Source organism: Lampetra fluviatilis, unplaced genomic scaffold (assembly GCF_964198595.1).
Source record: "Lampetra fluviatilis unplaced genomic scaffold, kcLamFluv1.1 SCAFFOLD_369, whole genome shotgun sequence".
Taxonomy (NCBI): domain Eukaryota; kingdom Metazoa; phylum Chordata; class Hyperoartia; order Petromyzontiformes; family Petromyzontidae; genus Lampetra; species Lampetra fluviatilis.
The window spans coordinates 36,498-53,949 of NW_027621770.1; the positions used below are offsets into that span (position 1 = coordinate 36,498).

The 17,452-nt window shown below is 55.4% G+C and overlaps 1 pseudogene across 1 annotated transcript in view; it reads left to right on the forward strand.

Moving 5' to 3' along the window:
* The window catches only part of LOC144955679 (uncharacterized), a 28,616-nt pseudogene extending 12,515 nt beyond the window's left edge, over positions 1-16,101 (forward strand). Inside the window, exons 4-5 of the transcript XR_013641773.1 lie at positions 15,715-15,921; positions 16,087-16,101. The product of XR_013641773.1 is annotated as an uncharacterized LOC144955679 (transcript). The remainder of the gene's footprint in view (positions 1-15,714; positions 15,922-16,086) is intronic.
* Positions 16,102-17,452: the final 1,351 nt, after the last annotated feature.

The window sequence follows — 17,452 nt, forward strand, 5'->3', positions numbered from 1 at the left end:
CACCACCACCACCATCACCAGCACCACCACCACCATCACCACCACCACCACCACCATCACCACCAGCACCACCACCACCATCACCACCACCACCACCACCAGCACCACCACCACCACCACCACCATCACCACCACCATCACCACCAGCACCACCACCACCACCAGCACCACCATCACCACCACCACCATCACCACCACCAGCACCACCACCACCACCACCAGCACCACCATCACCACCACCACCAGCACCACCACCACCACCATCACCAGCACCACCACCACCATCACCACCACCACCACCATCACCAGCACCACCACCATCACCACCAGCACCACCATCACCACCACCACCACCAGGGCTACATTAGTAGACTCAGAGGCCAGCGTCAAAACGGAGGATGGTGCAAGGACAATGCCAAGTGCCTTCGGATGAACGTGTGGCTGGTACGCAGGGCGCTTCCAAACGAAAACGAAAAGATTGCGGGCGATGCGTTTGTAATAAAAAAAAAACCTTCGTCTGGCACACTGCTGGTCTCCGTTGCTCTTTTATTTAGCTTCCTTCTCGCGCCCCGCTGGTCCTGATAGCAGACCAGCGTCTCCTACCGCTCTCCCCGCTCCGCACACAGCTAGCCGACGGCGTGTGCCGAAGATCCTCCGGCTACGTGGCCGATGGCGCGGATCGTCCACCCAACGTGGTTCAGCTTCTTCACTCCGGCAACTGACCCGGAGGAGCCCTTCCAGGCTCCTACCTATATCCCCTTCACCACCTGATCCTGACTCCTCCCCTTCCGGATCGTCACATCCGGCCTTCCCATAATGCCCTGCTGGCTCCGCCCCCGTTCGCCTCGCTTCCGATTGGAGCCGAGGTGAAGGGCGGCCCCTCCCACACGTCCCCCCCCATACCAGGCTCCGACCCCCAATACCCCGGGCCGTGTGATTGGACCAGAGCTCAGCAGCGAAACCCGTTTACGTTCTCATACTGGTGGGAACGAAGTGAACCAGCCGATAATAGATTGTATCGTCCGTCCGATGTCCGATTAGGTGTACAAACATCGCCCCCTACTGCAAACACTTGGCAGGACCCTACAAAAACCCTTAGACTCAGTGAGGCTTTCCTGGCTAAACAAGTGAAACATTCCCTTATAATCCCCTGAGATGGCTTTTAATTAAAACTTTTAAATCAAAAATTAACTCACAGCGGCCTAAAGCCTACAGCTAGGCCTAAAGCCTAGAACTAGGCCTCAAACTCTCCCTTCGTATCGTACCCCCGCGTGTGTGAAAGGGAGTTAATGTTTAACAATGTTACATTCCCTGATGTTTTTAAATGGAGACATTTACATTCAAAGCTTTTACATTAATAATTAAAACATTTAAATTAAATATTAACTCACAGCGGCCTAAAGCCTACAGCTAGGCCTAAAGCCTAGAACTAGGCCTCAAACTCTCCCTTCGTATCGTCCGATTCGGTGTAGCAGCATCGCCCCCTACTGCAAACACTTGGCAGGACCCTACAAAAACCTTTACACTCAGTGAGGCTTTCCTGGCTAAACAAGTGTCATAATACATTATGTTTTTATTCTTTGGTTATTCGTTCCTACCAGCCCACCCCGCTGGGTCCTGTTACCCTTTTAAACTGGTACAAAACTGACATCTTTATTCAAGGCATCATGTTTGCAATAACCGCATCACAAGTCGTCTAAAGAGCAAAGAAGCAACTTTGATAATCATAATAATAACGTGTTAACACTTTCGAGAAATGTGCAACCGGCTGACTTGTTGAAGCTGTTGACATTTCATTCGTGACCACTTTAGAGTTGTTATTATCGTCATCCGTTCTTTTTTTTCCATTGAAAAACGAAAGCTCCCATTAAAGTTATTGATTTGAAGTTTTCGTGACTGCAGAGACCCACAGAGACTCACAGACACCCATAGAGACCCACAGAGACCCACATACTCACAGAGATCCACAGACACCCACAGACACCCACAGAGACCCACAGAGACTCACAGAGACTCACAGAGACTCACAGAGACCCACAAAGACCCACAGAGACTCACAGAGACCCACAGAGACCCACAGAGACTCACAGAGACCCACAGAGACACACAGAGACTCACAGAGACCCACAAAGACCCACAGAGACTCACAGAGACCCACAGAGACCCACAGACACGCACAGAGACCCACAGAGACACACAGAGACTCACAGAGACCCACAAAGACCCACAGAGACCCACAGAGACTCACAAAGACCCACAGAGACTCACAGAGACCCACAGAGACTCATAGAGACCCACATAGACTCACAGAGACTCACAGACACCCATAGAGACCCACAGAGACCCACATACTCACAGAGATCCACAAACACCCACAGACACCCACAGAGACCCACAGAGACTCACAGAGACTCACAGAGACTCACAGAGACCCACAAAGACCCACAGAGACTCACAGAGACCCACAGAGACTCACAGAGACCCACAGAGACTCACAGAGACTCACAGAGACCCACAGAGACTCACAGAGACTCACAGAGACACACAGAGATCCACAGAGACCCACAGAGACCCACAGAGACTCACAGAGACCCACAGAGACTCACAGAGACCCACAGAGACTCACAGAGACCCACAGAGACTCACAGAGACCCACAGAGACTCACGGAGACCCACGGAGACTCACAGAGACCCACAGAGATCCACAGAGACCCACAGAGACCCACAGAGACTCACAGAGACCCACAGAGACTCACAGAGACCCACAGAGACTCACAGAGACCCACAGAGACTCACAGAGACCCACAGAGACTCACAGAGACCCACAGAGACTCACAGAGACCCACAAAGACCCACAGAGACCCACAGAGACCCACAGACACGCACAGACACCCACAGAGACCCACAGAGACCCACAGAGACTCACAGAGACCCACAGACACGCACAGAGACCCACAGAGACACACAGAGACTCACAGAGACCCACAAAGACCCACAGAGACCCACAGAGACTCACAAAGACCCACAGAGACTCACAGAGACCCACAGAGACTCACAGAGACCCACATAGACTCACAGAGACTCACAGACACCCATAGAGACCCACAGAGACCCACATACTCACAGAGATCCACAGACACCCACAGACACCCACAGAGACCCACAGAGACTCACAGAGACTCACAGAGACTCACAGAGACCCACAAAGACCCACAGAGACTCACAGAGACCCACATAGACTCACAGAGACCCACAGAGACTCACAGAGACTCACAGAGACCCACAGAGACTCACAGAGACTCACAGAGACTCACAGAGACCCACAGAGATCCACAGAGACCCACAGAGACCCACAGAGACTCACAGAGACCCACAGAGACTCACAAAGACCCACAGAGACTCACAGAGACCCACAGAGACTCACAGAGACCCACAGAGACTCACAGAGACCCACAGAGACTCACAGAGACCCACAGAGACTCACAGAGACCCACAGAGACTCACAGAGACCCACAAAGACCCACAGAGACCCACAGAGACCCACAGACACGCACAGACACCCACAGAGACCCACAGAGACCCACAGAGACTCACAGAGACCCACAGACACGCACAGACACCCACAGAGACTCACAGAGACCCACAGAGACTCACAGAGACTCACAGAGATCCACAGACACCCACAGACACCCACAGAGACCCACAGAGACCCACAGAGACTCACAGAGACCCACAAAGACCCACGGAGACCCACAGAGACCCACAGAGACCCACAGAGACTCACAGAGACCCACAGAGACCCACAGAGACTCACAAAGACTCACAGAGACTCACAGAGACTCACAGAGACCCACAGAGACCCACAGAGACTCACAGAGACCCACAGAGACCCACATAGACCCACAGACACCCACAGACACCCACAGAGACCCACAGAGACTCACAGAGACTCACAGAGACCCACAGAGACTCACAGAGACCCACAGAGACTCACAGAGACTCACAGAGACTCACAGAGACCCACAGAGACTCACAGAGACCCACAAAGACCCACAGAGACTCACAGAGACCCACAGAGAGCCACAGAGACCCACAGAGACTCACAGAGACCCACAGAGACCCACAGAGACCCACAGAGACCCACAGAGACTCACAGAGACCCACAGAGACCCACAGAGACTCACAGAGACTCACAGAGACCCACAGAGACTCACAGAGATCCACAGAGACTCACAGAGACCCACAGAGACTCACAGAGACTCACAGAGACCCACAGAGACCCACAGAGACTCACAGAGACCCACAGAGACTCACAGAGACTCACAGATACCCACAGAGACTCACAGAGACCCACAGAGACTCACAGAGACCCACAGAGACCCACAGAGACACACAGAGACCCACAGAGACACACAGAGACCCACAGAGACTCACAGAGACCCACAGAGACACACAGAGACCCACAGAGACACACAGAGACCCACAGAGACTCACAGAGACCCACAGAGACTCACAGAGACCCACAGAGACACACAGAGACTCACAGAGACTCACAGAGACCCACAGAGACTCACAGAGACCCACAGAGACCCACAGAGACTCACAGAGACTCACAGAGACTCACAGAGACTCACAGAGACCCACAGAGACCCACAGAGACTCACAGAGACCCACAGAGACCCACATAGACTCACAGAGACTCACAGAGACTCACAGAGACGCACAGAGACCCACAGAGACGCACAGAGACCCACATAGACGCACAGAGACGCACATAGACGCACAGAGACCCACATAGACACACAGAGACACACAAAGACTCACAGAGACCCACAGAGACACACAGAGACGCACAGAGACCCACAGAGACGCACAGAGACACACAGAGACCCACAGAGACTCACAGAGACCCACAGAGACCCACAAAGACCCACAGAGACTCACAGAGACCCACAGAGACTCACAGAGACCCACAGAGACCCACAGAGACTCACAGAGACCCACAGAGACTCACAGAGACCCACAGAGACTCACAGAGACCCACAAAGACCCAAAGAGACTCAGAGACGCACAGAGACCCACAGAGATCCACAGAGATCCACAGAGACCCACAGAAACTCACAGAGACCCACAGACACCCACAGAGACCCACAGAGACGCACAGAGACCCACAGAGACTCACAGAGACCCACAGAGACGCACAGAGATGCACAGAGACCCACAGAGACTCACAGAGACCCATAGAGACTCACAGAGACCCACAGATATCCACAGAGACCCACAGAGACTCACAGAGACCCACAAAGACCCACAGAGACTCACAGAGACCCACAGAGACTCACAGAGACCCACAGAGACTCACAGAGACCCACAGACACCCACAGAGACCCACAGAGATGCACAGCGCCCCACAGAGACCCACAGAGATTCACAGAGACCCACAGAGACGCACAGAGACCCACAAAGACCCACAGAGACCCACAGAGACACACAGAGACTCACAGAGACCCACATATACTCATAGAGACCCACATATACTCATAGAGACCCACATATACTCATAGAGACCCACAGAGACCCACAGAGATCCACAGAGACCCACAGAGATCCACAGAGACCCACAGAGACTCACAGAGACAGGTTAATTGACGTAGGAGACACGGGGTATAGTGACACATTAATTGATGTCGTGGTCACATGGGGTAATTACAGGTTAATAATACACCTACTCACCCACTCACTCACCCACTCAGTCACTCAGTCACTCACTCACTCACCCACTCAGTCACTCACTCACCCACTCAGTCACTCACTCACTCACTCACCCACTCAGTCACTCACTCACTCACTCACCCACTCAGTCACTCACTCACTCACTCACCCACTCACTCACCCACTCAGTCACTCACACACCCACCTACCCACTCACTCAACCACTCAGTCACCCACTCACCCACTCACTCACTCACTCACCTACTCACTCACCCACTCAGTCATTCACACACGCACCTACCCACTCACTCAACCACTCAGTCACTCACTCACTCACCCACTCACTCACCCACTCACTCACCCACTCAGTCACTCACCCACTCACTCACCCACTCACTCACCCACTCACTCACCCACTCACTCACTCACTCACCCACTCACTCACTCACCCACTCACTCATCCACCCACCTACCAACCTACTCACTCACCCACTCACACACTCACTCACTCACACACTCACTCACTCACTCACCCACTCACCCACTCACTCACCCACTCAGTCACTCACACACCCACCTACCCACTCACTCAACCACTCAGTCACTCACTCAGTCACTCACCCACTCACTCACCCACTCAGTCACTCACTCACCCACTCACTCACCCACTCAGTCATTCACCCACCCATTCAGGCACACACTTACTCAGTTACTCACTCACTCACACACTCACCCACCCACTCACTCACACAGTCACTCACTCACCCACTCACTCACCCACTCAGTCACTCACTCACACACCCACCTACCCACTCACTCAACCACTCAGTCACTCACTCAGTCACTCACCCACTCACTCACCCACTCAGTCACTCACACACCCACCTACCCACTCACTCACACACGCAGTCATTCACCCACCCATTCAGGCACCCACTTACTCAGTTACTCACTCACTCACACACTCACTCACTCACCCACCCACTCACTCACTCACACACTCACTCACTCACCCACCCACTCACTCACTCACCCACTCACTCACTTACTCACCCACTCACTCATCCACCCACCCACTCACTCATCCACCCACCTACTCACTCACCCACTCACACACTCACTCAATCACACACTCACTCACTCACACACTCACTCACTCACTCACCCACTCACTCATCCACCCACCTACTCACCTACTCACTCACCCACTCACACACACACTCACACACTCACTCACTCACACACTCACTCACTCACTCACCCACTCACTCACTCACTCACCCACTCACTCACCCACTCACTCACTCACTCACCCACTCACACACTCACTCACTCACTCACCCACTCACTCACCCACTCACCCACCCACCCACCCACTCACTCACACACTCACTCACCCACTCACTCACTCACTCACTCACCCACCCACTCACTCACTCATTCACCCACTCACTCACCCACTCACTCAACCATCCTCCCACCCACTCACCCATCCACCCACCTACTCACCTACTCACTCACCCACCCACCCACCTACTCACTCACACACTCACCCACTCACTCACTCACCCACTCACTCACCCACTCACACACTAACTCACTCACACACTCACTCACTCACTCACCCACTCACACACTCACTCACACACTCACTCACTCACTCACACACTCACCCACTAACTCACACACTCACCCACTCACCCACTCACTCACTCACCCACTCACTCACCCATCCTCCCACCCACTCACCCATCCACCCACCTACTCACCTACTCACTCACCCACTCACACACTCACACACTCACTCACTCACCCATCCTCCCACCCACTCACCCATCCACCCACCTACTCACCCACTCACTCAGCCACTCACCCACCCACTCACTCAACCACACACTCACTCACCCACTCACCCACCCACACACTCATCCACCCACTCACTCACCCATCCTCCCACCCACTCACCCATCCACCCACCTACTCACCTACTCACTCACCCACTCACCCACTCACACACTCACTCACTCACTCACCCACTCACTCACCCACACACTCACTCACTCACACACTCACTCACACACTCACTCACCCACTCACTCACCCACTCACTCACTCACCCATCCTCCCACCCACTCACCCATCCACCCACCTACTCACCTACTCACTCACCCACTCACACACTCACCCACTCACCCACTCACACACTCACTCACACACTCACTCACCCACTCACTCACTCACTCACCCACTCACCCATCCACCCACCTACTCACCTACTCACTCACCAACACACTCATCCACCCACTCACCCACTCACCCACCTACTCTCCTACTCACTCACCCACTCACTCACTCACACACTCACTCACCCACTCACTCACCCACTCACTCACTCACCCACTCACTCATCCACCCACCTACTCACCTACTCACTCACCCACCCACCCACCCACCTACTCACCTACTCACCCATCCACCCACCCACTCACTCACTCACTCACCCACCCACCCACCCACTCACCCACTCACCCACCTACTCACCTACTCACTCACCCACTCACTCACTCACATACTCACTCACCCACTCACTAACCCACTCACTCACTCACCCACTCACTCATTCACCCACCTACTCACCTACTCACCCACCCACCCACCTACTCACCTACTCACCCATCCACCCACCTACTCACCTACTCACTCACTCACTCACTCACTCACTCACTCACCTACTCACCCACTCACCCACTCACTCACCCACTCACTCACACATTCACCCACTCACTCACCCACTCACTCACACACTCACCCACTCACTCACCCACTCACCCACTCACTCACCCACTCACCCATCCACCCACTCACCCACTCACACACCCACTCACCCACACACTCACTCACCCACACACTCACTCACCCACTGACTCACCCACTCACCCACTCACTCACCCACTCACCCACCCACTCACTCACCCACTCACCCACTCACCCACCCACCCACTCACTCACCCACTCACCCACTCACTCACCCACTCACCCACTCACTCACCCACTCACCCATCCACCCACTCACCCACTCACCCACCCACCCACCCACTCACTCACCCACTCACCCACTCACTCACCCACTCACCCACTCACTCACCCACTCACCCATCCACCCACTCACCCACTCACACACCCACTCACCCACTCACGCAGCATCAACCCTCATCCGCCACTAGGTGGCGGTCACAGCACCACGGCGCTTTGTGCCAGGCTAGGTGCACTTTAAACAGCGGGTCCCTCTCCTACGTCCACTCAGCCTCAAATGAGTAACCTAGTGTGGTGGTGTGTGGTGGTGTGTGGTGTGTGGTGTGTGTGTGTGTGGTGTGTGTGGTGTGTGTGGTGTGTGTGGTGGTGTGTGTGTGTGATGTGTGTGGTGTGTGTGTGTGGTGTGTGTGGTGTGTGTGTGTGGTGTGTGTGGTGTATGTGTGTGGTGTGTGTGGTACTGGTGTGTGTGTGGTGTGTGTGTGTGGTGTGTGTGTGGTACTGGTGTGTGTGTGTGTGGTGTGTGGTGTGTGTGTGTGTGGTGTGTGTGTGTGGTGTGTGTGGTGTGTGTGTGGTGTGTGTGGTGTGTGTGTGGTGTAAGTGTGTGGTGTGTGTGTGTGGTGTGTGTGTGTGTGGTGTGTGTGGTGTATGTGTGTGGTGTGTGTGGTGTGTGTGGTGTGTGTGTGGTGTGTGTGGTGGTGTGTGTGGTGTGTGTGTGGTGTGTGTGTGGTGTGTGTGGTGGTGTGTGTGGTGTGTGTGGTGTGTGTGTGGTGGTGTGTGTGGTGTGTGTGTGGTGTGTGTGTGTGGTGTGTGTGTGGTGGTGTGTGTGGTGTGTGTGTGGTACTGGTGTGTGTGGTGTGTGTGTGTGGTGTGTATGGTGTGTGTGTGGTACTGGTGTGTGTGTGTGTGGTGTGTGTGTGGTGTGTGTGTGGTGTGTGTGTGGTGTGTGTGTGGTGTGTGTGGTGGTGTGTGGTGGTGTGTGTGTGTGGTGTGTGTGGTGTGTGTGTGGTGTGTGTGTGGTGTGTGTGTTGTGTGTGTGTGGTGTGTGTGGTGTGTGTGTGGTGTGGTGTGTGTGGTGTGTGTGTGTGTGTGGTACTGGTGTGTGTGGTGTGTGTGTGTGGTGTGTATGGTGTGTGTGTGGTACTGGTGTGTGTGTGTGTGGTGTGTGTGTGGTGTGTGTGTGGTGTGTTTGTGTGGTGTGTGTGTGTGTGTGGTACTGGTGTGTGTGTAGTGTGTGTGTGGTGTGTGTGTGGTGTGTGTGTGTGGTGTGTGTGTGGTGTGTGTGTGTGGTACTGGTGTGTGTGTGGTGTGTGGTGGTGTGTGTGGTGTGTGTGTGTGGTGTGTGTGGTGTGTGTGGTGTGTGTGTGGTGTGTGTGGTGTGTGTGTGTGGTGTGTGGTGTGTGTGGTATGTGTGGTGGTGTGTGTGGTGTGTGTGTGTGGTGTGTGTGGTGTGTGTGGTGTGTGTGTGGTGTGTGTGGTGTGTGTGTGTGTGGTGTGTGGTGTGTGTGGTATGTGTGGTGGTGTGTGTGTGGTGTGTGTGTGGTTCTGGTGTGTGTGTGTGTGGTGTGTGTGGTGTGTGTGTGGTGTGTGTGGTGTGTGTGTGGTGGTGTGTGTGGTGTGTGTGGTGTGTGTGTGTGGTGTGTGGTGTGTGTGGTGTGTGTGTGTGTGGTGTGTGTGTGTGGTGTGTGTGTGGTGTGTGTGTGTGGTGTGTGTGTGGTGGTGTGTGTGTGGTACTGGTGTGTGTGGTGTGTGTGTGTGTGGTGTGTCTGGTGGAGTGTGTGTGGTGTGTGTGGTGTGTGTGTGTGGTGTGTGTGTGGTTTGTGTGTGTGGTGTGTGGTGTGTGTGTGTGGTGTGTGTGGTGGTGTGTGTGTGTGTGGGGGGTGTGGTGTGTGTGTGGTGTGCGTGTGTGTGTGTGTGGTGTGTGTGGTGTGTGTGTGTGTGGTGTGTGTGTGGTCGTGTGTGTGGTGTGTGTGGTGTGTGTGTGGTCGTGTGTGTGGTGTGTGTGGTGTGTGTGTGTGTGGTGTGTGTGTGGTGTGTGTGGTGTGTGTGTGTGTGGTGTGTGTGTGGTCGTGTGTGTGGTGTGTGTGGTGTGTGTGTGGTCGTGTGTGTGGTGTGTGTGGTGTGTGTGTGGTGTGTGTGGTGTGTGTGTGTGTGTGTGGTGTGTGGTGTGTGTGGTGTGTGTGGTGGTGTGTGTGGTGTATGTGTGTGCTGTGTGTGGTGTGTGTGGTGTGTGTGGTGTGTGTGTGGTACTGATGTGTGTGGTAATATGTGTGTCTGTTCAAAATGTTTAGCTTACTTCCCAACATGCAAAAAACTTGAAATTTGCAACGCCGCTGCTTTCCAGACTGTGCACCATGCACACTTTATAAAAATACACTTTTGTCTTTTTTTCTGTAAAGGGGGAGCTCAATAACGCATTGATGTTTTTTGCACAGCTAGTGAGCTGTGACGTCACATCTGTCACGTGACCCGCGCGTGTGAAAGCGTGACGCGTTGTAGACCCGGCCACCACCCGGTGACGATTATTTCAACCGGGTCCTGGGCCTCCCCTAGGTCGACTCGGCCTCAAAACGAGTAACTGCTGCGCTGTGGTGTGTGAACATCGCTAGCCACTGGGGAGACAAAGGCGGCCGGGCGTGGGGCTGGCCACCCAGCCCCTCTGTGTGTGTAGCCACAGTGCCGGTAGCCTTCATAGGCGCTGCTGCTACTAACAGCACTTGCCCCTGCAGCCCTGCTAGAGGCTACCTGGGGGGTCTTTGTCTTTGTGCTACGAACAGCACTTGCCCCTACAGCCCTGCTAGAGGCTACCTGGGGGATCTTTGTGTGTGTGTGTGTGTAACAGCACTTGCCCCTCCAGCCCTGCTAGATGCTACCTGGGGGGTCTTTTTCTTTGTGCTACTATCAGCACTTGCCCCTCAGCCCTGCTAGAGGCTACCTGGGGGGTCTTTGTCTTTGTGCTGCTATCAGCACTTGCCCCTACAGCCCTGCTAGAGGCTACCTGGGGGGTCTTTGTCTTTGTGCTACGAACAGCACTTGCCCCTACAGCCCTGCTAGAGGCTACCTGGGGGGTCTTTGTCTTTGTGCTACTAACAGCACTTGCCCCTAAAGCCCTGCTAGAGGCTACCTGGGGGGTCTTTGTCTTTGTGCTGCTATCAGCACTTGCCCCTACAGCCCTGCTAGAGGCTACCTGGGGGGTCTTTGTCTTTGTGCTACTATCAGCACTTGCCCCTACAGCCCTGCTAGAGGCTACCTGGGGGGTCTTTGTCTTTGTGCTACTATCAGCACTTGCCCCTACAGCCCTGCTAGAGGCTACCTGGGGGGTCTTTGTCTTTGTGCTACGAACAGCACTTGCCCCTACAGCCCTGCTAGAGGCTACCTGGGGGGTCTTTGTCTTTGTGCTACTAACAGCACTTGCCCCTAAAGCCCTGCTAGAGGCTACCTGGGGGGTCTTTGTCTTTGTGCTGCTATCAGCACTTGCCCCTACAGCCCTGCTAGAGGCTACCTGGGGGGTCTTTGTCTTTGTGCTACTATCAGCACTTGCCCCTACAGCCCTGCTAGAGGCTACCTGGGGGGTCTTTGTCTTTGTGCTACGAACAGCACTTGCCCCTACAGCCCTGATAGAGGCTACCTGGGGGGTCTTTGTCTTTGTGTTACTATCAGCACTTGCCCCTACAGCCCTGCTAGAGGCTACCTGGGGGGTTTTTGTCTTTGTGCTACTATCAGCACTTGCCCCTACAGCCCTGCTAGAGGCTACCTGGGGGGTCTTTGTCTTTGTGCTACTATCAGCACTTGCCCCTACAGCCCTGCTAGAGGCTACCTGGGGGGTCTTTGTCTTTGTGCTACTAACAGCACTTGCCCCTACAGCCCTGCTAGAGGCTACCTGGGGGGTCTTTGTCTTTGTGCTACGAACAGCACTTGCCCCTACAGCCCTGCTAGAGGCTACCTGGGGGGTCTTTGTCTTTGTGCTACTATCAGCACTTGCCCCTACAGCCCTGCTAGAGGCTACCTGGGGGGTCTTTGTCTTTGTGCTACGAACAGCACTTGCCCCTACAGCCCTGCTAGAGGCTACCTGGGGGGTCTTTGTCTTTGTGCTACTAACAGCACTTGCCCCTAAAGCCCTGCTAGAGGCTACCTGGGGGGTCTTTGTCTTTGTGCTGCTATCAGCACTTGCCCCTACAGCCCTGCTAGAGGCTACCTGGGGGGTCTTTGTCTTTGTGCTACTATCAGCACTTGCCCCTACAGCCCTGCTAGAGGCTACCTGGGGGGTCTTTGTCTTTGTGCTACTAACAGCACTTGCCCCTACAGCCCTGCTAGAGGCTACCTGGGGGGTCTTTGTCTTTGTGCTACGAACAGCACTTGCCCCTACAGCCCTGCTAGAGGCTACCTGGGGGGTCTTTGTCTTTGTGTTACTATCAGCACTTGCCCCTACAGCCCTGCTAGAGGCTACCTGGGGGGTCTTTGTCTTTGTGCTACTATCAGCACTTGCCCCTACAGCCCTGCTAGAGGCTACCTGGGGGGTCTTTGTCTTTGTGCTACGAACAGCACTTGCCCCTAAAGCCCTGCTAGAGGCTACCTGGGGGGTCTTTGTCTTTGTGCTGCTATCAGCACTTGCCCCTACAGCCCTGCTAGAGGCTACCTGGGGGGTCTTTGTCTTTGTGCTACTATCAGCACTTGCCCCTACAGCCCTGCTAGAGGCTACCTGGGGGGTCTTTGTCTTTGTGCTACTAACAGCACTTGCCCCTACAGCCCTGCTAGAGGCTACCTGGGGGGTCTTTGTCTTTGTGCTACGAACAGCACTTGCCCCTACAGCCCTGCTAGAGGCTACCTGGGGGGTCTTTGTCTTTGTGCTACTATCAGCACTTGCCCCTACAGCCCTGCTAGAGGCTACCTGGGGGGTCTTTGTCTTTGTGCTACTATTAGCACTTGCCTCTACAGCCCTGCTAGAGGCTACCTGGGGGGTCTTTGTCTTTGTGCTACGAACAGCACTTGCCCCTAAAGCCCTGCTAGAGGCTACCTGGGGGGTCTTTGTCTTTGTGCTGCTATCAGCACTTGCCCCTACAGCCCTGCTAGAGGCTACCTGGGGGGTCTTTGTCTTTGTGCTACTATCAGCACTTGCCCCTACAGCCCTGCTAGAGGCTACCTGGGGGGTCTTTGTCTTTGTGCTACTATCAGCACTTGCCCCTACAGCCCTGCCAGAGGCTACCTGGGGGGGTCTTTGTCTTTGTGCTACTATCAGCACTTGCCCCTACAGCCCTGCTGGAGGCTACCTGGGGGGTCTTTGTCTTTGTGCTACTATCAGCACTTGCCCCTACAGCCCTGCTAGAGGCTACCTGGGGGGTCTTTGTCTTTGTGCTACGAACAGCACTTGCCCCTACAGCCCTGCTAGAGGCTACCTGGGGGGGTCTTTGTCTTTGTGCTACGAACAGCACTTGCCCCTACAGCCCTGCTAGAGGCTACCTGGGGGATCTTTTTTTCTCTAGCCGTGTCTATCTGTATCTCTGCGTCCAAGTCCCGGGAGAAGCCGGGGTTAGACAAGCGAGTTTATGAATAAATTTAAACTGAAACTGACACCTTTTTTTAAAATCCTTTATATTAAGTTCGCTTGCTTGCGCGCTTACGACCGTGCAAATCTTTCGCTCGTTTTTTTTAACCCACTTCCCGTGATCCAATCGAGCTGACGTTTTGCACGCAGACTCGTTGTGCGTGACAATTGATTTTCGTGAAATTTTTTTTCCAAAATATTACACTTTTTAGGAAATATTTTTTATTGCATATTTAATTTAAAATACCAATGTGATAAAAATGAAACTCTTACTCAAGAAAAAAACAGAAATGAATAATAAAATAAAACCGATGCCACGCATATAAATGATTTATAGTTAAAAAAAAAATTGTTTTACTTGTTAATTTTTTTAGCTGTTTTGCTTGAGGCTACGCGGGGGATCTTTGTCTTTGTCTGTGGAACACGTGGCGCCTCTGATTGGCCAATCAAATTTGAATTAATCAACAATCCCCCACTCACCCCGCTCTTCTCTGATTGGCCACCTTTATTAGCCCCTCCCCCTTACTCTCCTCTGATTGGCTACATCCTCACAGAGCTCTCCTCTGATTGGTCAACGCCCTCAATTTCAAATACAGCAACAATCCCCCCCCCACCTCCTCGCCCCCCCCCACCTCTTCTCTCCCCCCTCCCGCTCTCTCCTCTGATTGGCCACCACCCCCCCCCACCACCCCCACCCACCAAGCGACTCTCGCCCTCTGATTGGCCACCACCCCACCCCCCTCCACCACCCCCACCCACCAACCGATCTCACCCTCCGATTGGCCACCCACCAACCGACTCATCCTCTGATTGGTCAATGCGCTCTAATTTGAACTCATCAACAACGCCCCCCTCCTCCCAGCTCTCTCCTCCGATTGGCCACCACCCACCCCCACCCCCTCTCCCCCACACCAACCGATCTCGCCCTGTGATTGGCCAACGCCCCAAATTTGAAATCATCAACAATCTACCCCCTCCTCCCGCTCTCTCTTCCGATTGGCCACCCAACCCCCCCCCCGCCCACACACAAGCCGACCTCCACCTCCGATTGGCTACCCATCCACCCCCCACCCCACCCCCACCCCAACCGCTTCTCGCCCTCCGATTGGCCACCAACTCCCCCCCCCCACCCACATACAAGCCGACCTCCACCTCCGATTGGCTACCCACCCACTCTCCACCCCACCCCCTCCTCCCGCTCTCTCCTCCGATTGGCTACTCATCCACCCCCCACCCCACCCCCCCCTTCTCGCCCTCTGATTGGCCAACGGCCCCCGACGTTGGGTCTCGCGCCAACGTCAAACGGTCGCCAGTCGCGGCCGTGATCACAACGGGGACGGTCGCAAACGCCTCCGATGACGACGATGGCGGACGACGCGATGGTGGTGGTGGACGAGATGGTGGACTACTACGAGGACGACGACGAGGAGGAGGAGGACGAGACCGCCGAGTTGCTCCTGTCACACTTCGCGGCTCGGCCCGTCCTCGACTTCGGCTGCCGCTCGCCCCGCGAGCGCCTCTCGCTCCGGCTGCGCCTCAGGAACCCGTCCGCGTGGTCCGTGACGGCGGCCGCCGCGGTGACGAACGCGGCCGCCGCCGTCGGGTTCAGCGTCGAGCCGCGTGAGGTCGTTGTGGAGGTGAGGGGTGGTGGTGAGGGTGGTGGTGAGGGGGTGGTGAGGGTGGTGGTGGTGAGGGGTGGTGAGGGTGGTGGTGGTGGTGGTGAGGGGTGGTGAGGGTGAGTGATGGTGGTCCGTGACGGCGGCCGCCGCGGTGACGAACGCGGCCGCCGCCGTCGGGTTCAGCGTCGAGCCGCGTGAGGTCGTTGTGGAGGTGAGGGGTGGTGAGGGTGGTGGTGAGGAGGGTGGTGAGGAGGGGGGTGAGGGGTGGTGGTGAGGGGGTGGTGGTGAGGGGGTGGTGGTGAGGGGGGTGGTGGTGGTTAGGGTGGTGGTGGTGATGATGGTGAGTGGTGGTGGTGAGGGGGGGTGGTGGTGAGGGTAGTGGTGGTGAGTGATGGTGGTGATGATGGTGGTGAGGGTGATGATGGTGAGTGATGGTGGTGATGATGGTGAGGGTGAGGGTGGTGATGGTGGTGATGATGGTGGTGGTGGTGAGGGTGGTGAGGGTGGTGAGGGTGGTGGTGGTGGTGAGGGTGGTGAGGGTGGTGAGGGGTGGTGAGGGTGGAGGTGAGGGGTGGTGAGGGTGGTGGTGGTGGTGAGGGGGGTGAGGGGTGGTGGTGAGGGGTGGTGGTGAGGGGTGGTGAGGGTGGTGAGGGTGGTGGTGGTGGTGAGGGTGGTGAGGGGTGGTGAGGGTGGAGGTGAGGGGTGGTGAGGGTGGTGGTGGTGGTGAGGGGGGTGAGGGGTGGTGGTGAGGGGTGGTGGTGAGGGGTGGTGGTGAGGGGTGGTGAGGGGTGAGGGTGGTGAGGGGTGGTGGTGAGGGGTGAGGGATGGTGGTGGTGGTGGTGAGGGTGGTGAGGGGTGGTGGTGGTGAGGGGTGGTGAGGGTGGTGGTGGTGAAGGGGGTGGTGAGGGGGGTGGTGAGGGTGGTGGAGGTGAGGGGTGGTGAGGGGGGTGAGGGTGGTGGTGAGTGGGGTGAGGGGAGGTGGGGGGTGGTGGTGAGTGGTGATGGTGGTGATGATGGTGAGTGGTGGTGAGTGGTGATGGTGGTGAGTGGTGATGGTGGTGATGATGGTGAGTGGTGGTGAGTGGTGATGGTGGTGAGTGGTGATGGTGGTGATGATGGTGAGTGGTGATGATGGTGAGTGGTGGTGAGTGGTGATGGTGGTGAGTGGTGATGGTGTTGATGGTGGTGATGGTGGTGAGTGGTGAGTGGTGATGGTGGTGATGGTGGTGAGTGGTGATGGTGGTGATGATGGTGAGTGGTGATGGTGGTGAGTGGTGATGGTGGTGATGATGGTGAGTGGTGATGATGGTGAGTGGTGGTGAGTGGTGGTGAGTGGTGATGGTGGTGAGTGGTGATGGTGTTGATGGTGGTGATGGTGGTGAGTGGTGATGGTGGTGATGGTGGTGAGTGGTGATGGTGGTGATGATGGTGAGTGGTGATGATGGTGAGTGGTGGTGAGTGGTGGTGAGTGGTGATGGTGGTGAGTGGTGATGGTGTTGATGGTGGTGATGGTGGTGAGTGGTGAGTGGTGATGGTGGTGATGGTGGTG